Here is a 25261-nt window from a genome sequence, read left to right on the forward strand (position 1 = left end):
GCAGATGTTCGCTGTGGAGAGAGCAGGGAGGGACCCGCTGGCCTAGGGAACCGGAGAGGCATCGGCCAAGAGACAGCCTGTTACAGCCCTGCCAGCCACGGTGTGCTGCCGGAGGCCCCTGGCTGGAAAACAGGTATTTCCAGGGGCCACGTTACCAAGGCCTTCCCTTTCATAGAGATTTTGGAGGCAGTGCAGGTCACCAGGGCAGGAGAGTAACAAGTTCGGATTTACATATCAAGCAAATTGGTTAACGAGGGAAAAGAAAAGCCCAGAGGCTGGCAGACAATGGGAAGGAGGCTGCAATGATCAAGGGAAGACCAAACAAAACCTGGAGGTGAGATTGGAGACCAAATCCTACAGCAGTTCCTCCCGGATGGGCAGGGAGCCCACTGGTCTCATCAGGGTCTCCAGGGCTGTGTCTCAGACGGGACATGTTACAGACAGGAAGCCAGGTCTAGAGATTATCACCACTGTGATCACGATGATGATGCTGATTCACAATGAGAAAGAAAACTTTATTAAAAAAAAAAAGTTCCTGTCTCCCGCATATCAAATGCAGGTTCCCGTTTTTTACAAAGGAGCGCACCGAGGTCTGGACAGGAGACGCAGGCAGCGAAAGACCCAAACTCAGAGCACGCTCCCTAAGCACAGGGTGGGCACTGCTGCCATCCCAGCACAGCCTGAGCAAGGACAGCACTGGCTTTCCAGTTGTGTGTCCTTGGACAACTGGCATAGTCTCTTCGTACTTCATTTTCCTTGCCTAGACTGTGGGCAAAATAATACAACTACTTCACAGATTACTGAAAAGGAGAAGTGACTTAATATATGTAAAGGCTTAGCACAAAACCTGGCACATAGACAGTGCTCTGTAAATATGAGCCCTGATTTTTTTTTTTCTAAGGATCATTAGTGTATTCACAGTTGACCTAGAAAGAAGCAAGGTGGGGGCAGGCCCAGAGACCCAGAGACCCTCCTCCATTCCTTGTCTGAATCTGGTTGATGGGATAAGGATGCATTCCCTACCTGGTTTGCTCACTTACATGCTCCCTGTCATATCCATTCTTCTGCCCACCCACTCATTCATTCATTCAACAGCCATTTATTTACTGAGCCCCATGCAGGGGCCAGAGGACTAGCTGGGCACAGTGGGCTAAGAGCAATGCACACTCAGAGCACACACTCCTAAGGAGTCCCCTTCCCCACCCCCAGCAGTGCATTCCTCCCACAAATATTTATCGAGCATCTCGAGAGGTGCCCGCAAAGGCTTCAGGAACATGACCAAAAGACAAAGTCCGTTGCTCAGTTTGCTGTGACCTGGGCAGTCTCAGGCTCCCCATGAGACAGAAACAAGTTGGTGAGCAGATCAGTAGATCACAATGTTTACGATGCAGACGATGAGCAAAATAAAGAGGGGACAGGACAGCGACCCATGTTGAACACGCACACATTATGTGCATTTGAACTGGGCGCCTCCTTTCTCTGGGCTTCCATTTGCTCCCAAGGAAACAATGGTGTCTACCTGTGCAGGGAGATGGAAAAGAGTTAATACAGGTGAAACCTGGCACCCCATGACAGCCATGGGTGTGTCCTCGGTTATTATTAATTTTAAATAGATACATAAATAGATCAGCAAAACACCAGGTGCAGGGCACAAAACACAGACCCAGGGCATCCTGGGAACACCGAAGAGGAAGGAGTCCAGGGTGAGAGGCACAGCCCAGCAGGGAAGAAGACAGGACAGAATGCCCTTCTCCCTCCATCCAACCCTTCAGCCAGCTCCACCAGCCATCCTCAAGGTCACTGCCTCTCAAAGCACTGGGGCAGGTGGAAGAGGATCGGACACACATCCCGGTTTCACTCCCCTTGAAACAGTGCACCAGTGGCCACTGAGTCACCCTCCGCAGGTAGGATGCTGTCCACTCTCCCTGGCTACCCCCTCTCAGGGTCCCTGGCTCTCCAGAATGCCCAGCTAGAGACAGAGATGTATGGCCAGGGGACAGAATGAAAGGCCAACCCCTATTCATAAGGTTCCATCAGAGTCTGGAGTTCCCAGTCCCTGAATACACACAAACTCTCCCACAACTCTGGGGGGTGGACATCAAGGACCTCATCTTTCAGATGAGCCTATGTTGGTGAGAGAGGACACAGGCCACTCTGGGTCACTTGGTCCAGAAAAGGCAGCAGCCAAATGGTTAGAATCTGGGGTGGCAGCAAAGCAGCTGCCCTTCATGCCCACCTTATCCGCTCCTCCTCACCGGGTGGGGGTGCCCCAGAAAGCCTGTTACACAGGCAGGCAGAGCAGAAGGTTGGCATTGCTGGGGTGCAGGATGACCTGTGCTGAGGAGAGAGCCAGGACTTTGGCCAGGAAGAGATGGACCCAGCAGGAAGTGCCCTCCACCCCACTTCACAGGCAGCCTGGCAAACAGGAAGCCTCTACACTACTGGTCTCCAGCAGCACCTGGCCAGATGGCCCCTTCCCAGTCCTCTGGGACCAGGATGTGGGCAATTGGGGACAGACAGGCCCTGAGGTAGACAGCCCTATGACCCCCATGCCCGGCCTCAGCAGCCACAAGCCAAATAGTCCTTGTGGCTTGGAGCCCAGCCAGGCACCCACAGCCCAGCTCACGGGACCACGATTTCCCTGTTGTGCAGCACACACAACCCCAGTCAGTTACACAAGCCACACATTCACACACCTGGGGGCCTCTGTGGTCCCACTGAGGACACTCACCAGGGCCACAGGTGCCTCTCCCACCCCTGGCACCTGGCAGGGAGGGCTGGCCAGGAGCCAGTTCTGGAGGCTTTCCTCTAGCTCCCCGTGAAGCCTCAGTGAGCCTCATCCTCTCTCTACACCTCTGTCCCCACCTAGAAAGGAAGATCATTTCCACCCTGATGATGACACCCCTTTTTCCTCCCTCCCGGTCACTGCACCCCACTTTCCCTAAAACATCACTGAGAAAGTCAGTGAGAATCAGCTTGGAAAGGGCCCTTTGGGATGAGGCGCCCTCATGTAAACGTGTGTGTACCTTGAGGGGAGTCCCATGGCCCCCCACTGTTGAGGAAGATGGAAGCCTGTAGCCAGGGCTATTTTGAGGCTAAGGAGCCCGAGGTATGGAGGTGATTTTCTCCCTTGCACTTTTTCTCCTGTTTTCTGAGTGTGCTTTGGGCTGGAAGGTGTGGGACCCCAGGCTGTTGCACACAACCTCCATCCCTACCCTAACCAGGACAGTGCCTTAAACCACTACTTCCATAATTGTGGGGCAGCAAAGTAGCTCCACTAAGCCTGGGACACCTGGATAGAACAATGTCCTGTGGCTTCCTTCACGGACCTCCAACATGCAAAACCGGGCCCCAACCCTCAGAAGGGATGGGTGAGATGGAGGCACCTTCATTCTCAGAGCTCTCTCAAGGAGGAACACTTCCAGGGACACCTTATTGGCCCTGTGGGAGCTCAGGGCCCAGCAAAGTGGAGCCCAGTGCCCAGCCCCCATGGGCAGCCTCCATGGGGGGCATATGGACCAGGTGCCCTCGGCAGCCACTGCTAGCTCGTGGCTCAAGCTCTGTGTCCTCTGCCAGATCTGGCCCAGGCTGTGCATCCTGGTTCTGAAGGCAGGTGGTGACAGGAGAGGGCCCGTGGGTGGCCCTGCCACCTCCCTGATGTTACTTGGATCTGCAGTGACCCCTGCTGGCTCTGGCCAAAATCAGCCTCCCCTGATTCCTACCCCTGCTTGGCCCCTGGCTTCCAGCGTCTTTCCATCACCCTGGACTCATCAGGAGACCCACCATCCTCACTTCCAGTACCCGCTCTGCCCTCCATCCCTCACTTGGAATCTGACAACATGCTGGTGGGTCTGCGGCTAGTGCTGGGGAGACCCACTTGAAGGGATGGGGGTTCTGAGGACTGATGGGTCCCTTATCAACAGCACTGTCTCCTCTGAGGAATTTCAAGACCATTTTATAATAGTAGCAAATGTTGGTTGACTTTTTCTGGGAAAGAATCCAGCCCTTTATGTAGGTTATTCCATTTGGTTCTCATAAGAATTCTAAGAAGCAAGCACTATTCCTGGACTTGCTCATCTGAAAGATGAGAAACTGAGGCTCAGAAATATCAAAAAAAAATTAGTAAGCAACAAAATTTTGATTTCCATCTCTGACTTCTGCCCACAGTCAATGCTACCTATCACCTACCGTGTTTGTGTGTACTTTTGTCTGCACTTAACCCCACTGCTTAAGGGAAGGACGACCCGGGGGGTTTGTCCATGCCCCCAGGAATGGCCTGTGTCCACATCTGGCCAGTCATTGTGCTCCACCCCCTGGGGGCCAGGGGCTTACCATGCAGACTTGGCTTTCCTGCCTAGGACCCAGCCCCCTTCTTTATGATTTCCTTTGTGTCTTGGTCTCTTTAACCAGCCCCACATCATCATTAACAGTGGCTTGGATTGCTGGTCATGGTGTCACACACCTGTAATGCCAGCACATGGGAGGCTGAGGCAGTAGGATTGTCCTGAGTTTGAGGCCAGACTTGACTCCATATTGAGTTCAAGGCTAGCCTGAAATACACAGCAAGACCCTATCTCAAAAGAAAAAAGCAAAAAACAACTCAAAAAAGTAGCTTGGATGGAGACGCTCCACCACTACCCCTCTCTTTCCAGGCACAATCATGTGACTTAAGCCAGGGCACTCAAGCACAAAATGTCCTGGCCACAATAATTAGCTCAGGAGGAACATGTGACCAACAAAGGCCAATGAGAGCCAGCCTGGGACTTCCCTGGAACCACTGGGAAGAGGGAGGACTTTCCATTCTGGAGCCACAGAGCAAGTGTGTGTGGCCAGAGCTGCCAGGCACACATCTCCAGAAAGGAAGTCCACACAGAGGTGGGCAGAGACCACGCCCTGATGACAGGAGCCGAGCTGTGCCACCGATAGGCTCACCCTGTGCTTCTGTGATAAAGGCCAATAAATTACTCTTCTGTTGCAACTCTTGTAAGCAAGCTTGAGTTAGGGTCCGGTTCCTTGAAACAAAGTTCTAGAAAATCCCCCACTTACATCACTGCAAACAGCTGCATCTCCTTCCTGCCTCTTTTGTGCTTATAGAAATACACTGGGCACTTTTTTAAAAATAAAAATGGACACCACTGGCTGCTCCTTCCTTCAAGATACACTCTTTTGCTTGTTTTTGTGAAAATATCTCTCCAAGTTTTTCTCCTCCTTCTCTGAAGTCCTATTAATCTCATTTTGCTCTGTTGGGTTAGGGTTACAAGTAACAGAGGCCAGCCCTGGTATTTATAAGAAGAAAGAAGGAAGAAAGGAGAGAGGGAAAAATGGAAGGAGGGAAGGAGAAGGAAAGGAGAAGGAGAAGAGGAAGGAAAGGAAAGGAGAAGGAGAAGGAAAGGAGAAGGAGGAAAGGAGGAAAGGAGGAACTTATTTGGAAAACACTGAGGCTCTAGTTCAGAGGATCAACTCAACTGGAGGCTGGAGCGCCCCTCCTGGCCCTGGAGCGGGAGTCACTTACTGGACTCCAAGACCCTTTTTGCCCAGGGTTAGGAGCACAACATGCCCAGTCCCAGGTGACTCTGGCCCTCTACACTCAGGTCCCTGCTGTCCCTTGGCTGTCCCACAGAGGCAAAAGGGAGAACATAATGAAATGAATGGGAAATCAGATTGTGTGACTTTCAGCCCATAAGATAGCGGAGAGGCAGCACCCCAAAAGGGAAACAGAAGCTAAGAAGCCACCAAACAAGGGTGGACATCTCTCTGGAATCCTCGGGGTTATGTTTCAAGTGCTTTCTCTTCTCTACGCTGCTTTCTGGGTTCTCTTGTTGCCTCCCATGGCAGCTACCACTGCTGCCATCATGCCTACCATTCCCAGGACAGACCTCCAGCCCAGCCCCGGCTCTGTGAGCTCCCTGTGGACAGCTCTTGGACCCTTCAACTTGCCCTGGTCACCAAGTCTACTCCTCCCTGCAGTGGAGGGGTCACTGAGTCACTGTCAGTGCCTTGCCTGCCTGAGGGCCTTCACCACGCCAAGCATCTCTCTGGCATCCTCCATTCTGTCACCCCATCTTCCCCCTGCTAATTCCCTAGGGCACAGACTCCGACCCATCTCCTCTCCTTCTTTAGTAGCAGAACCGCTGATCTGTAGCCAGGCCCATGCTGCCCACAATAAAGGCAGGAGGGTGAGTCACGTGACCAAGCTCTGGCCAAGAGTAAGCAAGAAGTATGTGCAGCCACACAAAAGTGTCCTTAAAGAAAGGAAAGGGGTGCCCATCTGGCTCCCCTTTTGTCTTCCTGCTCACTGAAATATGGCACAATGGCTGGAGCTGGGAAAATCATAGTGGTCTATGAAGCCAAAGATGAGTATTTGGGAACCATGGTGAGACACCAGGAAACAGGAGGCCAGACCCCTGACAGTGACAGAGATGCTCTGCAAGCCCTGGGCTTGTAAGACAAATAACTGTGTTATTAAGGGTTTTCAGTCACTCCGCTGTGAACCTAATGCAGCCCACGGCTGTCACCTCACAAACCTCAATCTTTTCCCCAGGCTCTGAGCCCCTCCCTTCCCCACCATTCACCTTTGCTGACCCTCTAAAGGCTCTAAAGCATGGTGGGCTGGGGACTGAGGGCCTGGATGAGCCCATCCCAAACCGGCTTCAAGCACGTCAGGACAGGGATTGAGCCTAATCTGTCCCCGTCTTCCTACACTGGCATGGTGTCTAGCACATGGTAGGCAGATAGTAAAAGCCACTGGGTCAAAAGATAGGCCATGCAGGTATGGCTTGGAGAGGAAGGACTTGCTTAGGTTGGTGGACAATGTTCAGCAGATCCTCTGCCCACCAGCACCCAGCCAAGAGGACTGTAGGTGAGTGACCAGATTTGGCTATTGTCTCTGACCAGGGCTGATTGGCTGCTGCTGCTCCTCTTAGCAGAGCACCGTGAGTGACAGCCACCAGACCAGAAGAACATGCAGACACAGGGACCAGCTGAGGATGCAGCTCAGTGGTAAAGTGTATGCTTAGTGCATGCAAGGCCCTGGGTTCGAGCTCCACTACCAGACACGCAGAGAACTTCCGGCCCATTGTCTTCCCCTTTCCACCCTGCCCCACTTTAGCATCTCAGGGGCAAGGCAGACCCCAGGGTAGCCCTACATGCAGGAGTAACCCCACGCCAGGTAGGTGAACTCCAATGTCAACTAGAAGGGGCTGCAGGGGCCCTGGGGCTCAGTCCAGTGTCTGTACCAGGTAGACAAGGAAATTGAGGCCAGATGGGGAAACTGACGATTTGCCCTCCACCATACAGCAAGCTGGGAGAAGCCCCCGCAGGGCTCCTGGCTCCCATTTCAGTGCTCTGCACCAGCCGAGGAGATCCAGGAAGGAGAAAGTCCTGCAGCATTGGGACAGAGAGTCACCGCCTCATCCACTCCAGAGCAAAGAGCACGGGCTCCAGAGCCAGCTGGGAGGGCACAAGTCTTCGCTCCACCTCCATCTCCAGGGTTCCCTTCAGCAAATGTTCCAGCCCAGCTGTGTCTCGGTCACCCCAATAGTGAAACACAGACAATAGTGATTAACTATCTCTGCGGGGGGAGGGTAAAAGCACTTGGAGGAGGCCTGACATGCAGCATGTGCTCACTGAGAACCTCACCAGGGTCTCCTAGGGCATCCTAAAGCCACCAGGGACCCTCCCCTTAATAGACTGGTAGGGCAGAAGTTGGGGACTGAGTCATCTTGGCTCCGAGAGTTTGGATGGAAATCCAGCCTCCTGCCAGGATCCCAGTGAACCCACCCTCCCGTGGCCTGTCTCTGGACTCAGTGGGCCCTCAGCTCTCCAGTCGCCAGCCTGTCTGCCAGGCTGTCATGCCTGATGCAGAGATAAGTCCTGGCCACAATGGTATTGTTTCCCCGCACACTCAGATGACCCTAGAGGGTGGGATTAGCCGGACACTTGGGCAGCTCTGGAGTAGAATCCTTGGGTGAGGCTTTTCCCAGAGCTGGCCTGACCCCAGGCCTCAGAGCCAGCTAGTTTGTGGGGAAGGGGCAGGGGGACGACTGTGCAGCTTGAGCTTCTGGAACATTCTGTGGCTCTCTGCTGCACCCTGATATACAAGAAGGGGCTGCCTGGCAGAGTGGAGAAAAAAGGACACTAGTCTCTAATGGCCAATTCCACCCTAGCCCTGGCCAGAGTCTGGGGTCCCTGCGTCCTGGAATAACTGATCCAATGACATGGCATCTCGTCCCTAGGGAAGATAAGCCCAGAGCCCTTGGCAGAAAGAGCCATCAGTACTCAGCGCCAGGCAGGAAGGGAGGGGAGAGGGAAAGAGCTGCTGGCTCCGTCAGAGCAGAGTCAGCCAGGGTGAGAGGCTTTCCTCCTTCCCTGCCAGGGCCTCCTCTGCTTCCTGGTACTCCCAGGACAGCTGCTCATGACCAGGCCCAACAGACAACCAGGAGCCAAGGATTCACCAAAGCCCCAAGAGACCCACAGTCAGTCAGTCAGTCATGGCCAGGAGATGTTGCTCGAATGGTCTCCACCCAGCCAGGCCCTTGAGTGTCTACTCAGTCAGCTGGTCCTGGCAGGCATCCCGAGACCACCAGTCCCATCCTGCCACACACATCCCTACTCCTCCTCACTCAGTCTGCTCAGCTGTCGCACCACAGATCTTCCTGGGCAACCGGCCCTTACTAACCTGTCCACAATTTCACAGTGGTGGTCATGTGATAGTGGCTGGGACAGACAGAGACATAATGATGAAGATGTTCACGTGAACATGGACGTGGACAGTCCCTCTAACTGTTCCTGTGATGGTGGTGATGGGGGAGGTGGTGGTGGTGGAGATGACAGAGATGGCAGTGTCAAAAGACAGCGTGGTGGTAGTGGAGTAGCAGTGTTTGCAACAGTAACATGAAGAGATCAGGGTCTCCTTGCCCTTTGTAAGCACGAACAGACCATCAGCCCTGACCTGAGGACCACAGACACATTGTGCTGAGTTGGGACTATCCAGGGCACCAGGCACAGACCTTCAGCAATGAGTGGACAATCCTTTGTCCAGTACCCCAGCAAGGCACAGTGTCTTCCCCTCCTGGACTTCAGCAGAACTTCCCTCCAACACAAAGCAAGTTTTAGCCAGCCTAGGACTTGCCAAGGCTTCCCTGAAGGGAGGCAGACAGAGGCCAGGCTTAGGAGACAGAGGATCCTGGACCTAGCTATATGGAGAATCCTAGCTATATGGAGTCAACTTGGGTCTGAATCTTCCCATAAAAATTGAATCACAATTCTTACTGGCAAGATTATTGTGAAGATTGAGCTAAATATCTTCAGCACAGCCAGGCACAGAATCATGGCACAATAAGTGATAGATATTTGCATTCTGTAGTCCAAGGCTTTCTTACCCACCCTCCTGCCTACTCCTCCTACCCCCTGGTTACTTTTTGCCATGCGCCAACATGTGTTCATTTCTAGAGCTACCGAAACAAATTACCACAAACTCAGTAGCTTAAGACCTCAGACACACTCAGCCACAGTTCTGGAGACCAGACGCTTCTGATGGCTCCCGTCTCCGCCTCTGTCTTCACGGGGGATTCTGTGTCTTTTTAAGGGCACCCATTGGATTTGGGACCCTCTGATCCTGTATGATCTCATCTCAATCCTTACCTTCCAGGCACTACAGGGACCCTATTTCCAAATAGGTCACATTCTTAGGTTCCAGGTTGATATACGTTTTGAGGGGACACTCTTCCATCTACTACCCACCAATCTCTGAATGAGCTATACCTACTCCCTCAACCCTCTGCACAGAGACAGTGATGGCCCCGTCCAGGTAGCTCCAGGCTACCTGCATTCCTGCTGGGTCCCAGGCCTCCGGTCCTGCCCGGCCCAGGCATCTCACGTGCCTGGCTATGTGTGTGCATGGATTCCCTCTTCACTTGGCGGTAAGAAAGGGGGATTCTAAGCTGCAGCCGGAGCCCACAGGGGCCTCTCTGCTCGGAAATGCTTCTTCCTCTCCCCCTGGCAGCTGTTTGGCTTGGCAGGGGCCCAGCTGGCAAGATCAGCAGCCAAGGAGCCCTGGGGGGCAGGAGGAGGGAAGGGCGAGGGGCAAGCAGCTCCTTCCTCGGGCCCAGGCCTGGGAGCTGGGCCAATGGCAGGCCTCCCTGCTGGCCAGCACCAGCCCCTTGCTCTGCACTCTGCTCCTCCCCAGCCTCCTGTCCTCCCCGTTCCACACAGGGGAATTCTGGAGACCCTCCACCACCCACCCGGCCCAGGAGAAGACGTGCAAAAGAGGAGCAGCAGCTGGCAGAGCCAAAAACACACAGAGAGACAGCACAGTCAATGGGCACCATGGATTCTCTTGCAGGGCTCTGGGAACATTAGAGGAGGGCACCCGGGACAGCTGGGACCCTTCCAACATCTGGATACCCTGTCCCTGTCCTTCCATGTTCCTGAGCCCTCCTGGCCCTTGCATCCCCTCTAAGATCTTTGCTTTCTCCTGTCGGTGCCCTTTTTAGCTCCCAAGCTCTAGCCCATTGTCCTGAGTCAGACGGGCAGGACAGAAACTGACGCTCTCAGCCCCCAAAGGTCCCCCAACCTCTTTCCACTATGAAAAAATGGTAAAGAGACACCCGGGGAGAGGCCACGTACACTGGGCCTGGGCTCCAGGGTGCACTTGGCCTGATTTTAAGTCACAGCCCTCTGCTTAACATCTGTGTGACCCTGCACAGATAATTTAGGCTCTCTGAGCCTCAATGTCCTGTCATGAAAATGAGGATAATTACAGCTACCTTCCAGAACTACAAGAAAAAATCCCACTGCTCTGAAACTAAATAGGCACCCTGTCCAAATAATGACATCTTGCTACAGGGTGCACTGTGGACCAGGCACCCTGTCAGGCACTTTGCATAGATTATTGCATTTAATCTTAATAAATAAAAACCATTCGTAGCTAAGGGAGTGAAGGAGTTTGGGTCCCAGGGCTGGTGAAGAGATAAGCTGAGATTTGACTCCAAGCACCATGACCCAGACCCTGCACTGGAAACCCCTGCGCTCTGGCAGAGTAGCCGTGAGAGACATTAGCACTCGTGTTAGTATTAATAATAATGTTAATATTCATATTGCCATGGGCCCCGAGAGCAGCTGGAGTGCAGGGTTTATCTGGGACCCCTGCACTGTAAGCTCTCTTCTGGCCCTGAACAGTCTGCCCTCAGGCAGCGATCTGCCCACCCGCCTTGCAGTCCTAAAACCCCGGGTACAAAGGCCGCCTCATCCCAGCTCCTCGCCACAGGAGAACCCTGACACGGAGGCTCCCTCTGTGCTTGTGCCTTGGCACATCTGGAAGCTGTTAGCCTGCTGGGCCCCCCTCCCCGAGCCAGCTGTTTGTGGCGGCTAATTCTGGGAAATGCCCCCCAGCCCTGGGCTGTCTGTGGGGGCGGGGATAGGATTCCTTACCATGACCATGTCCAGTGGGCTCGGAGTGAGGCAGGCAGGCAGCAGAGGGTTAACCCGAGCAACCGCAGCCAGCACCCAGAAGACCCGGCCTCCTCCTCCTCCATCCTGCAGATAGCTGTGGGGTTACTACGGGTTGAGTAATGAGGAGGGAAGGAGGGGAGGAGGCAGGGGGAGACCAAGGCGCAGAGATGGAGAGAATGTTTCTGCTGGAAAAGATCTTCCAAAGGCATCTGATACTGTCCATCCCCCTGCTGCTTGGGGGTCACAGTGACCTCATGGTAGAGCGGGAAAAGAGGAGCTTTGTAGTTGGGCCAAGCTGGGTCACAATCCTAACCCCATCACTATTGGTCTGGGTGGCCTTGAACAAGGTCCTCAGCCCCTCCAGGCCCAAGTGACATAGTCTGTGGATGAGCAGTGCCCCTTAGCAAGCCAGCCAAGGGCTTCTGGAAGGTGCGATCTGGCCTGTGCCCCGGGAATTCGCTTCCCGCATATCTGAGAATAGTAAGCTCTGGAGACATCTTCCCCTGTCTCTACTCTGCCCCACTTCCTGGGGTGTCACTCTCTAGAGCCTCTGCCCCCTACACCTCACCTCTCCCAGGATCCCCTTTCCTGGCCAGACTCTGGCTGTGTTCCTCACTTTCCGAACTTGCTGAAGCCACCCCATCCAGCACTGCCCCCAGCACTGACAGCTCCTGTGGACTCCCACAGCCCACTCTGCCTACACCCTCAGGGAGGTGCCCAGACATCTCTGAAATCAACCATCCCAGGGCTTAAACATCATCCTTGCTGCAAGGGAATATGCTACCACATGGCATCTTCACTACCGTCCTGGAACAAAAGGTTCAGCTACCATTTCATAGATGTGAGAAAAGCCAAGGGACTCCCGGGCTCGCCCCTAAAACAATGTGGCCTTAAAAATGAAGCATTGGGCAGGGGATATAGCTCAGAGCCATAAGCCCCTGCCTGGAAAGCACAAGGTCCTGAGTTCAATTCCCAGTACCAAAAAAGAAAAAGAAAAAAAGGAAACAAATGAAGCATTTGGGCTGGGCATGATGGCACACACCTGTAATCCCAGAACTTGGGAGGCTAAGGTAGGAGGATCGCCGTGAGTTGAGGCCAGCTTGGGCTACATAATAAGACCATGTCTCCAAAAAAAGAGCACTGGTCAATGTTTCCTATGGGTCCTCCTGCAAAGGGACCATGTCCCTGGGTGGCCAGCCTGCCCTCTTCATCCATGCTGGGACACTCAGGGAACAAGCTGGTCAGCCCTTCCCCAAGGAGCTGCCTTGTCACCTGCAATCATGTGGCACTAATACCCACTTCCACAGGCCACTCCCCTGCCTGCTGCCCCACACCTCCAGTCCCCTGCAGCAGTGAAATCACATTGCCCAGGCTCCAGGTCCCCACCAAGGCCTCTCCTGTGCCTCCTCCCTAGTCCACACCCCTAAGGCATCTGATGCCTGCTCCGTCTGCAGGAGCCAGTCTGGGTTAGTTCCTTGTTATTTTTAACTGCAGTTCATCAGGTGCTCCTTTTGTCAGGCACGTGTCGCATGCTTTATGTCTTCTGTTTCATTCAGCACTCCACACACGTATAACAACCCCAAGTCGAGTATCCTTAGATCAGTTTTACAAATGAAACTTCAGAAATAGACCCTCTGTACACTGCACCATCCAAGGCCGTGCAAGCAGCACCCAGGCCTTGAAAGTGTCCAGCCACCCAGCATGATGTCAAGTACACAGTCAAGTTCACCCAGACTGAAGAATCTCAGACTGAACAGTCAGCACCAGGGTGCTGACTCCACCAGGATGCCCTCCAGACATCTCTCCAAAACCCTTCGTCTTTCCACCCTGAAAGTGCTGCATTTCCGGCCTCCTGGTCTCAGCTCACATCTCCATCCTTCCAATGGCTCAGACAGATCCCGAGAGAAAACCACTGACATCTCTCCTTCACATCCCACCTCCAATTATCAGAAATCTTGGTGGCTCCACCTTCACTACATATTCAGAATCTACCAGCTCCCTGCTGGGACCACCTGGGTAGAGTATTGGTGAGCACCAGCATTTGGGGGGGGGTCCCTGCAGAGAGCAGCTGTACCCCCACCATAAAATACATTCAAGACTGAAAAAGTGTTTGCATCCTTAACTTCTGGGGCCCTCATCATCCCCTGGCACTCTTCTCCCTCTATTCCTTGCCTTTCTTTCTTTCTTTCTTTCTTTCTTTCTTTCTTTCTTTCTTTCTATCCTTTCTCACTCCCTCCATGTATTCCTTTTCTCCTTCCCTCCTTCCTTCCAAAACAGTTAGCGTCTGCTCCACTCATAACACAGGAAAGTGGGGGGTGTGGGGAACCAGTGTGGTTCCAGGGTCTCAGGGGGTTTAAAACTGCACTCATGGTTTCGATAACAAGACCAAGCTGTTGAATTAGGAACAAATCCAACCCAGGCCTCCGGAGCAGGTAGGCTCCTTCAAAGGCACAAGGAACTCTCACGAAGAAAGCAGATCTGAGCCAGCTCTCTAGGAAAACAAAGTGGGGGAGGTCAGATATTCCAAGGTAGAAAGGAGGAAGCACAAGGCTGCTGGCTAGAAGGAGCAGTTTGCAGAGAGGCTTGGAGAGGAGGGGGCTGGAGAGGTAGCTCCATGGTATACTGCAGGCATGCACAAAGCTCTGGGGTCAATCCCCAGCACTGGGGGGGAAAAGAAAAGAACAAAGTCCAAAGGCTTGGAAAGAACAAGACCAGCATGAAGGGCACCCGTCTGATTAGAACAGAAAGGTCACTTGGAGGGCGGTGGAGTACAAGGAGCACCTGGAAGTGATGAGTGAGACAATCAACAGCTGGACTCGCAGCTGGACCCGCCACAGGGCTGACGGGTGCGCAGCAAAGCCGTGACTCTAGACACACACGGCTCTGGGTTCAGATCCAGGCCGAGTCATTTTCTGGGACAAGTGATTTTCTATCTTGGAATAGAGAGTCCTCTCCACCTCCCAGTGCTCCCGAGGATTAAATGAGATGGTGCCTGTGCAAACCTCTGGCTTCCTACTTCACAGAAGCTTTCTGAAACTGTTTATTGAATCTGAGAAAGTAAAGGCCGTGGGTGTGAAGAGCTCATTCAAGTGGTTTAGTCACGGAAAGGAGGGAACGATTGTGCAACAGCCCGGCCCAAGGGCAGCAAGGGGTCAAGACAGGCTGTGGCCGAGCTGGGGGAGATCTGGGGGGCTTCCAGAGCCTGGGGTGGGGGAAAAGTGCTGGGGGGCCAGGGAGGAAAATGCTGGAAAACGTACTGGCGTGGCCCTGGGACTACACTAAAACCATCAGGCCATAGACTTCCAGCGCACAGATTGTGTGGCATGTGAGTTATATCTCAATAAAACTGTTAAAGCAAAATGAAAGACTGACTAGATTAGGCCCTCAAGCTCCTGTGGGAGTCACAGAGGAGGCAGTTGGGCAAGGGCCAGGCTGTAGGGCAGAAGAGGGTGTTGTGTGTTTCTGAGACCGAATCCATGGTGCCATGGCTATATGAGTGCTTATAAAGTGCCAGGAACTGGGCCAGGAGGCAAGGATGTCCTGGCGTGGCTCGCAGTCCCTGGGCAGCTCCAACAAGAGCAGAGGTGCAGAGGCACAGTGGGTGGTACCAGCCAAACACAGCAGGCCCGGAAGGAGGCTGGCTGCCTGTCCCGCTGCACGCTCTCCAAGGGAGCCTGGCTCCCTGGGGTACAGACCTGCAGCACACAGAGGCCCAGCTATGATTCAGGGCGGGGCAGCAATGCAGGAAGTTCAGTGGCTAAGCTGGACCACGGTTGGACACGTCCATCCTAGAAGTCAGACACGGGGTCCTTGGGGGCTGTCCTCCCCAGCCCCCAAGTCATATGTCACAGGGACTTCAGGAAGTGTATGGAGTCCTCGCCATCATGAGTCCAGTTCTGCATGTGACTGCTGTGCTTACTGGAAGAGATGCTCTCGCTGCCCCCAAACCATAGTGGAGGGGGTCTCACTCCTATGTAAAGGGACACTGCAATGATAGCTGGACAGGAAGAGACTGAGGAGGTAGAGGACAGGACAGAAAAACCACCAAGTGAACCAATGAGAATCAGAACATCTCCTGAGTTGGGGTCTGCAAGACCATTCTGTACCCCAAGATGTTCTACTCGCCCCGCAAGACCCCATCACCACCAGGGACCTCCAATGCTTTCTCCTCATCCCTGCCCCAACCCTCTGAGCTCCTTTATGGGTCCTCAGCCCCTTGCGGGCCCTACCCATATCCCCTCTGCCCAGAGCCAGTTTCCTTGCTTCTCATACAAGGCAAAAGCTCCCCTCTCTCCTCGCCTGATCTTCCCTCATTCCACCAGCTCCTCTGCTACCCATGGCAGCACTGCTGTGGTTGCCCCATGAAAAAGTCACTTCTCCAAGATGAATGGTAGGAGCCACGGCAGGAAAAAATAAGAGGGGTAAGGAGCCCTTCAGGTTCCCAGCTGTGTCTGTTTCCACACCCTCTCCATGGGGACTGGGGGCAGAACTCCGTCTCACTCACCCCTGCATCCCTACCAGATGGTTCTATTGATACTCCCATTGCACAGATGAGGAAACAGGCAGAGAGCAGCCAAGGAATGGGCCCAACATCACATAGCTAGCATAGCAAGTGACAGAGCTGGGATTTGAACTCAGCCTGAACACAGAGTGCATGCCCTCAACTGCTCAAACTGTCTGCTGAGTCCACAGGACAAAGCACATGTCATCCAGAGAGAGGCTGAGCAAATCTCACAAGTTCTCCCGAGGGCCACAGCCCAGCCACAACTTAAGGCTGAGAGACCTGAAAGGGCCTCCAGGGTCTCCCTCTGTGGAGACACTGAGAAAAGGCTCAGGCCACTTGGAAGCTGGGGCTGGACCAGGTCACTGTCAAGGTCCTCCCCACCTTTGACCCTCACCTGAGCTGAGAAGTCTACCCGGCCTGGTGGGTCCTCACTGCTCCCAGGAGGATCCCAGAGCACAGCAGAAGAGAGAATAAGATTACATTTGTAAGGTGCAGCAAACACTTCTGAGCGGCTACTGTCCCCTAACTACCATGCCAAGGCTTTATGTGTAGAAATCTTAAGCAGAAAGTGTCTGCCACACCCATTTCATAGAACAAAGTAAATACAGCAGGGCGATCCTGGTGTCTACCATGGGGACACAAGCCCAGGCCTCTAGCTCCTTTGGCTGATTTGATAAAACACAAACATTCTTTAGTATCTGTCAGGCCACTGGCCCAGGACCTCTGCAAATATCAAGAGCCTCAGGGACTCGGTCCCTCAGATAAAACACACAGCACTTTCACACAGCCTGCACATGTCCTCCTCCCACAAGCTTTAAATTGAGGTCATTTACAATCCCTCATATAACACCAGAGCTACAGAAATCATTGTTCTATTATGCTATCAAGAGAGTAATGAGGCACAAAGTCTGTACTTGTTATATACAGAGGCAAGTTTTTTTTTTTTTTTTTACTATTTTTAATCCCAAGTTATTTGAGTGCACAGATGTGGAACCCCACATGGATTGGGAACCCACAAATATGAGGCTAAGGGCCAGTCTTCCTGAAGCACTTTCAGGCCCTGAGAACCACACAAGGGATGGACAGTGAATCTATGAAAAGCAACTGTGCTGAGCCACCTGCCTGGGCAGGTGAAGGTCAGGAGCCAGGTGGGTCCCCGAGCTCAGAGACAGAAGCTCAATGCCACAGAGCATGATTGGCCAGTCACCAAAAAGAAAGAACAACCACTCTGCCAAGAAAATAGTGGAACACCAACCATAGTGGCACACATCTATAATCCCAGCACTCAGGAAGCTGAGGCAGGAGAATCACTATGAATTCAAAGCCAGCCTGGGCTACAGAGTAAATTTAAGCACAGCCTGAACTGTATAGTGAGACTCTGTCTCATAAAGACCAAAAAAAGTATAAAAAAATAAGAAGCTGGTGGGGGAAAAAAGACAAATACTACATGATTCCATTTATATGAGGTCCTGAGAGCACTCAAATTTATAGAGACAGAAAGGATGATGGAGCCCATGGGTTGCAAAGCTATGGGAGTTTAAAGGATATCAAGTTGGGTTTTGCAAGATGAAAAGAGGTCTGCAGATGGATGGTGTGAATATTGCACAATACTGGGAATCTGTGCAACACCCCCAAAACTAAATTGCACTCAGAAATCAGTCAGATCAGGGATAATATTTTTTTAGGAATAAAATTTTTTTGGTACCAGGAAATCAAACTCAGGGCCTTGTGCTTGCCAGGCAAGCCTTTATGCCATTGAGCTATATCCCTGACCCCTTAGGGATAAATTTGAAATACATTTTATCACAATGAAATCCCCCCCCCAAAAATACAGTCAATAAGCCAGAATAAGACTTGAGAGATCGATGCCAGGCTCCTTGAGAAGGGTGGACACGTGGCCTCGCCTTTGGCCTCCCTCTAGAGACAGATGCAGGGGACAGATGCAGAATGAATGAACTCAGGGTTTACACTGATAATAAACAGGAAATTGTGGATACGCTTAAATATTTACATGGTATGCAGGCTTTAGGGTGAGGACATTCCAGGGAGGGCAGGGTAGAGGCAGCAGACATAGCACAAAGTAAATGTTAGTCCAAACTTGTCCTTCAAGTGCACCCGGGATGGGAGGAGAGGGACAACATCGGAGGGGAAACCCCTGCCCCAGCCCAGAAAGTGTGCCAGAAGCCAGGGCCACCTCATCCCTTCCTTCCTCGGGAGATCCCTGTTTACCCTGCAGTGACGCCGAGAGCAGCATGATCAGTCGTGAGTGGTGACTCATGATTCCAAGCGACTGTCTCGTGGGGAAGGAGGCAGGAGGTTGGAAAAGGGAAACGAGTTGTTTTCCAGGACACTGTTTGCTCCTTCTCCAGCTCCCTCTGTCCCACAGCCCTTTCCTCTAATGCTGCCTTCCCCCGTCTTGGCCTCTCCCTCCCTCCTTGGCCCCCCTTACCTCCCCTGAAGACTCAGGGCAGGGGGAGCAGAGTTGGCTCCGGCCATGGGTAGTACAACCAGGACCGTGCCGAGGGAGCTTCTCTGCTGTGGACCAGAGAGCGAGTTCAGTCTTCTAGTGCTAGAGACCAGCTTCTTTCTCTTTTGTCTTTTTAAACAAGGTCTCTCTATGCAGTTCAGGCTGGCCTTGAACTCAGTCTCCCAAGTACTGGGATCACAGGCACATGCCACCACGGCTGGCAAAATCTCTTGCTAGGTCTTCAGTGCTTATCACTTGTCCCTTCTGGGCCTAGAAATCAGGGTCATCTCAGAAAGACGAGGCCCCTGCCTGCGCTTTCCCAGCACAGATGTGAGAATGGCGTACAGGGGGCTTCAGAGACGTGGAAGATGAAATATATAGCCTTTGGTGGCCTGAAGCAGAGGGGGCATGGCATGGACCTGTGCCCTGGTCCTCTGAGATCCCGGGACTCACATGAACTGGAAGCAGGCAGCCAGGTCATCCTGCCCTCGCTTCCACGAATGCATGCAGTTGCCCAGAGAGGAGGCAGTGGGCCATAGGGCTCCGAAACACCAGATACACTGGGAGGGGAAAGAGAGCCCCGCAGCGCAAGCTCATCTGCACAGGCCGGGCCCTCCAGCTCTTACTGAAAAATGTGCTAGAAATCTTCTCCGGGTCAAAAAGCAACTGTGAACAAAGGGGAGAAATAGTAACTTTCTAAACATAGAGTTATGACCACTCACACACACCCACACACAAACACACACGCATGCACAGACTACGTGTGAAGCTTACATCATGTAGGTGTGAGTAACCCACATCTTAGCAAATCCAATTCACTTTCTTTCTTTTTTTATTCCTTGGAATTGAATCTAAGACCTTTGTACTGACATACATCCCCAGTCGCCAGTTTCTGTTGTTGGTGGTGGTGATGGGTTTTGTTTATTTGTTTTGATTTTTTTAAGACAGGGTCTCACTATGTAGTTTAGGTTGGCCTTTAACTCATTATGTACCCCAATCTGGCATGAAATTCACAGCAATCCTCCTGCCTCAGCCACCCAGAGCAGTGGAATTTATAGGCATGTGCCACTACGCCTGGCTAAGTCCTTTTATTAATATACTCAACTTTAATAAATTCACCCTGGAAGTGTCAGCATTACAGCTCACTTGGTTTCCACACTTAAGAAGGGTAGCACTGGGTAGTGTCACTGTCCCTGTGCTGGCCCTACAGTCTCCCCTACCCCTACCATTCCCACCCAAGGCTGGTGTCCCCGGTCACAAAGACTTCTGCAACAAGAGCAGGGTCAGAATGCAGACACAAGGATGGGGCTCCCCAGGTCCCTATCCCAGTGACAGAGGCGCACAGAAGTACTTTACAATTTGCCTCTAGAGGGACAGACAGATGGATATGACCTCAGAGACTCCCCTTGCCTAGACAGGAGTCACAGAGCCAGAGCAGTCAGGAATGTGCAGGGGCAAGGCCAGCATGGGGCAGGGGTCTTCAGCCTTACTCATCTGCAGGGACCTCCACACTCTCCCAGCTGACCTTCCTCCCTCTACCCCACCACTCAATGGCCTTCGTCTCCCAAGAGGCCTGGCCAGGACACAGAGGGAAATCATCCCAAGCAGCGTGCTCCCTGGCTGGTTCTGGGGGGCTCCCTCTCCCCTGAGTGCTCTTCCCTGACTATGGCTAGATGATCTCCCCACCTCTGGTGACACCCACAGCAGCCCTCAGGATGTACACACAGGACCTGGAATCCCCTCCACAAAGAGTGTGCCCACTGTCTCTGCCTGCCAGGTCAGGGCCCACCCTCACCTCATCCCACCAGGGACCCCCAAGCAGCACTGCTTGCAAGAGGAGGGACAGAGGCTCAGCGGGGTGGGTGGGCTGGCTCAAGGGTACCCGACTGGCCAGTGGCAGCTCCATAGCCCAGGCTCCCGCTCCCATGTCTGCCTGTCATCTTCCCAGCGGCTCTGCAGCTCAGCGTGACCATCTGTGCTGTGTTTCACCACGCTGGGTTTCAAGGGTGGCTGTTCATGGAGTCAGACATGGGGGTAACCAAGCCCGAGACCACATGTATGGGGCTTCAGGTTGCCAGCTAATGAAAGCAGAAGCTGATTTTTCATCTGCGGCTCTGTTCTTTTGCTTCATGTATTTCTTCTTGGCCAGGGCAGGGTGAAGGTGACAGTGTCTGTTTAGGGCACCATTTTGTACCCATTCAGAAAAATGTATCCCAAGGTGTCCTAAAAGGTTAGGCCTGCTTCCTGCCGCCAGAACTGCATTTGGGAACCAGGGAAAAAGGAATCCGATGAGCTGCAACTGAGTAGGGACACAAAGGCCTTTTCTGAAAGGCTCCCCAGGCCGCTACAGAAACACCCAGCCTCGGCCTGGAGGGAACTGAGCTCACCACAGGCGGGACCACTCACTTGGCTTGGATTCTGGTCTCTGCCACAAGGCTCCCAAAGGCCACAGCAGGCCTTCCCTGTCCCCTTGGGCAGGTGGTTTTATCTGAGGGCCTCTTTCCTCCAGGCTCCCTTTCCCAGAATGCTTTGTGAGTCTGGCAGCCCCTGCGGCCACCTTTCATTGATCCAGTGCCTTTCTGTGTTCCTCCTTTAGTTGCATCAGCTTGGTTTTATAATGAGTCTGTTACATTTGAGTTTTATGTACTTTTCTGAATGTGTGTCTTATTTCATGACTAAATCTCAAAAAAAAAAAAAAAACAAAAAAGAAAAAAGAGAAAGCAAGTCAAAGCACAGGCAATTATCAAGTTTACAAAATACTTTCTGTGTGAGACAAAAACTTTCATATCTGGAGAGTGCCTCAGCCCCACACCCAGCACATGGAGTCACTGTTTACAGAAGGTGCCAAGTACCTGTTCAGGGGACACCCAGTGGTGACACGAACCTCTGGGCAAATGAGTGGATAAAATGAGGGTCCTGGGCAGAGCAAGGATCCTGGGGCACAAATGAAAAGACACTGAAAATTCACTGGGAACTGCTGAGCTAGCAAAGACTCCAGATACCCCAGAACTCTCTCCACATCCATTGTGTCAACAGGACACACCTGTGGAGATGCCGCCCCCAAGTGCAGGGTCCTTGATCCACAGTCTCTCCACCCTACCCGGTCCTGTGGGTAGCTTTGCAAGGCCGCAGCCTTAATAGGAGGGCACTGCCCCTTCCAAAAGGTTATGGGAAACCAGCATGTGCAGCCAGGCGAGGCCAGACTGCCAGGCCCCGCGCTGCTCAGCACAGCTGTGTCCGAGCTCAAGCTCAAGAGATGCAGTCCAGTCCCTGTCCTCTCAAAGCCCTCAGTGCAAGGGAGGGGCTGAGGTTGTAGATGAAACCAGACCCTGTCGGGAGGCGCCCAGCCTTAGCTCCTGGCCTGAGTAGGGCAGGCCTCATGTTGTTATGGTTGAGTTGACCAGCTGGGAATCAGCAGCGGGATAGAAGGAAACCACATTCAACAGGGGAAAGCAAACAGGACTGTCACTCCAGTCCTTTCCCCTGGTCTCCCTCAAAGTCTGCTCCCACATTCCACCCTTCAAAACTCTTTGCATGTTCTCTGAGCCTTCTTGGGTCACCACGGAGCAGCTCCTGGCTCTGACCTTGTTCCTGGGTGGGGCCGGGGAGGCTGGAAAAGCACATCTGTCCACAGCTGGGACCAGAACGTCCCCAAGGCTGTAGATAGGTTGACCCGCCCTGCCTTTGCTCTGAACTGAGTCTACTGTCTCCAGGACAGGTGGCAAGTCACTGGGCCAGATGGTCTGCCATGAGCTATTTTCTGTGATGAAATGACCACATCTGGGCTCATCCCCTGTGGGTGTCTCCCTGAATGTCTTCCTTGAGGAGGTTTATTTGGGACCAAAGATATCCCCAGAATCAAGAGGCATAGTCAGGAGCAGTCATAAAGGAAGGAAGGAGACACTCCTAGGGAAATGGGGTGGAAGTGAGGGGGTGAGGACCCTGAGGAACTGGATGGGGCCTTTGTCAGGAAGAGGACAGGATGCTTAGCTTCTCTCCTCAAACAGGCTTTGCAGTGTCCTTGCTGCTGTGAGGCCCAGGGCTGCCACTGCCACCAGAAACACTCTCCCCTCGCTCCCCTCACATGGCAATTGACTCCACCAACAGGCTACAAATTCTGGCTCCTAAAAGACCCATCCTAGTTGGGCAGGGTGACACATGACACACACCTGTAATCCGACACTTGAGAAGCTGAGGCAGGAGAATCACTGTGGGTTTAAAAATAGCCTGGGCTATATAGCAAGTCAAAGACAGGCTGAATTACAGAGCAAGATCTTGTCTCAAAAAAAAAAAAAAAAAAAAAAAAAAAAAAACAAGAGGAACAGGGACATAGCTCAGTGGCACAGCGCCTGCCTGGCAAGCACAGGGTCCTGAATTTGATCCCCTAGTCAAAACAAACAAACAAACAAACAAACAAAAAGGGACATTTTTAATATTGTTTGGGTCAGTTAGATATGCTAAGGAAAGAAATGAATCTTAATCCCAATCTCAGAGATGTAACAACAATTCCAGGTGAACCGAAGTGCTAAATGTGAAAAATAAAATAAGCCAGCACCTGGCAGGCTGAGGCAGGAAGACTGCTGTAGGTTCAAGACTAGCCTGGGCTATACAGTGATACTCTGTCTCATCTCCCTCCCTCCTAAAAAAGAAAAGTATAGATGTTTTTGGAATAAAACACTGGAGAAACCACATGGCCTTGAAATAGTGAAAAAAATCAATAGGAAACAAAAAGTGCTAGCCACAAAGGATAAGATTGAAATTAATGTATAGCAAATGCATACCCAACTCCCCAAAATAAACCACGCAATATTAATATGCATAATAAAGCTTTTTTTTTTTGTACTGGGGATTAAACTTACGACCCTACACTTGCCAAGCAGGTACTTGTGCCACTGAGCTAAACCCCTAGCCCTAGTAAAACATATTCTAAAAATAAAAAATTGGGGCTAGGGATTTAGCTCAGCGGCATAAGCGCCTGCCTTGCAAGCGCGTGGTCATGAGTTCAATCCCTGGTACCGGTAAAAAATAAAAATAAAAATTGTAAAAAGACAACCCAGAGAGAAGTACATGACATTTTCAATACATATATCCACAAGAGACAAGTATATACAGTATACAAAGAACTTCAAATTGATAAGAAAAAACAGGCAGCCCAAAATAAAAAGGGCCAAAGTGTTGGCTGAGATTTTATGAAAGAAGCTATCTAAATGTCCTATAAACATATGCACTTATTCATCTCCATTAGGCATCAGAGAAATGCAAAGTAGATACACAGTGGAATCCTGCTACACATCAACCAAAATAGCAAGACAAAAAGTACAAAAATATCAAATACTGATAAGGTTGTGGAGCAGCTGGAACACTCAGACACAGCTGGTACCACAGCAGACTGGTACAATCACTCTGGGAAACTTTGTTGGCAGGATCTACTCAAGTCGTGCATATGCCAGCCTTCCATTGCAAGATAGCCACCTGCAAGAAGTTTGTTCTTGGGTTCACCAAAAGTCATGTTCACCCAGCACTACTTACTATAATCCCAAAAGGAAATGGTCCAAATTTCATTTTTTAAAATATGGCATGCTCACAGTAGACTATCACATAAAGTTCAAATGCAGGAAACAGTCATTTCTGGTGTTAAATGACAGGATAATGATTATCTTTAATACAAACATGTGTGTCTTTTTTTTTTTTTTTTTTTTGAGACAGGGTCTCACTGTGCAGTTCAGGCTAGCCTTGAACTCACTTTGTAGCCTAGGCTGGTCTTGAACTTGCAACAATCCTCCTGCCTCAGCCTCCCAACTGCTGGGATTACAGGCGTGAGCCACCATGCCTGGCTTACATGTGTGTCTTTTAATGCTATTCTCTTGAGCAAAATCTGGTCTTGCAGAATTTTTTCATGTAAGGACTAATAAATGAATTTAGAAAAATAAGCTATTTAGCCTGGGCTACAAAGTGAGCTCACGGCAAGACCCTGTCTCAAAAAGACCCCCCCAAAAAAATGGGGCTGGGGATTTAGTTCAGCGGCAAAGCACCTGCCTTGCAAGCAGGCAGTCATGAGTTCAATCCCTGGTACCGATTTAAAGAAAAAGAAAAAGAAGCTATTTAAAAACAACATGTACAGTATCACATCATTTTGTTAAATGCAAATAATACTTATCTGTGGATTGTGGCTGCTATTTACTTTCTTATTATGTCATCTGTTGTTTCTCTTTTCTACAACGATCACGTTACCTGTCATTGTAGAAAATACATGTTACTTTTTGAAATAAAATTTGATTATGATAAGTTAGGATAAGATAACGAGGAGAGAGCTGGTACTTGAATTCCTTAGTGCACTACGTTCAACACAAGAGCTAGGTGAGGCTTTGTTACAGTCCTGGCAGCTACTGGGTCCCCCAGAAGTAAGGGATGAGTAAAGAAGCAGAATGTGGTACAAAAGTAGATGGAGCTCAAGATCCCTACAGAGAAAAGTGGAAGCTTTAAGGACAGTCCAAACTTTCCTGACCTCAGCTGTGACACTTAGCCCTATGTCCACCCAGGCATAAGGCTCCACTCCTAATCCATGCAACAGTCTTTCCCATCTTGACTGATCTTGGTTTCCAATTTTCTCTTCAACAGGGCTGCCTTTGCTGAATGCAGTGCTCGGCAGTATGTGGATGCCACATTTTCCTGCTGTGTCGATGCCACTCAAGCTCCCTATGTGTAACTATTCTTCATCCTCCTGCACACCAGGATGACATCAGACAATGAACCAATCCTCTCTCCATCAAATATGTTGTGCCATTTCACGAGCCTGGACTTTTTTCATCTATGAATCAGAGAAAGATAGCTAGAAAAAT

General features: G+C 51.6%; 1 long non-coding RNA gene across 1 annotated transcript in view; it reads right to left on the bottom strand.

The window, feature by feature from the left end:
* Positions 1-11628, bottom strand: part of LOC106028498 (uncharacterized) — a 30770-nt gene extending 19142 nt beyond the window's left edge. The window contains exon 1 of the long non-coding RNA XR_001202115.2: positions 11431-11628. This is a non-coding gene — a long non-coding RNA (uncharacterized LOC106028498). The remainder of the gene's footprint in view (positions 1-11430) is intronic.
* Between the last annotated feature and the right edge of the window lie 13633 nt (positions 11629-25261).

The sequence above is a fragment of the Cavia porcellus genome, unplaced genomic scaffold (assembly GCF_034190915.1).
Source record: "Cavia porcellus strain 051 isolate PalLab524CR breed Dunkin Hartley unplaced genomic scaffold, mCavPor4.1 scaffold_28, whole genome shotgun sequence".
NCBI classification, from domain to species: domain Eukaryota; kingdom Metazoa; phylum Chordata; class Mammalia; order Rodentia; family Caviidae; genus Cavia; species Cavia porcellus.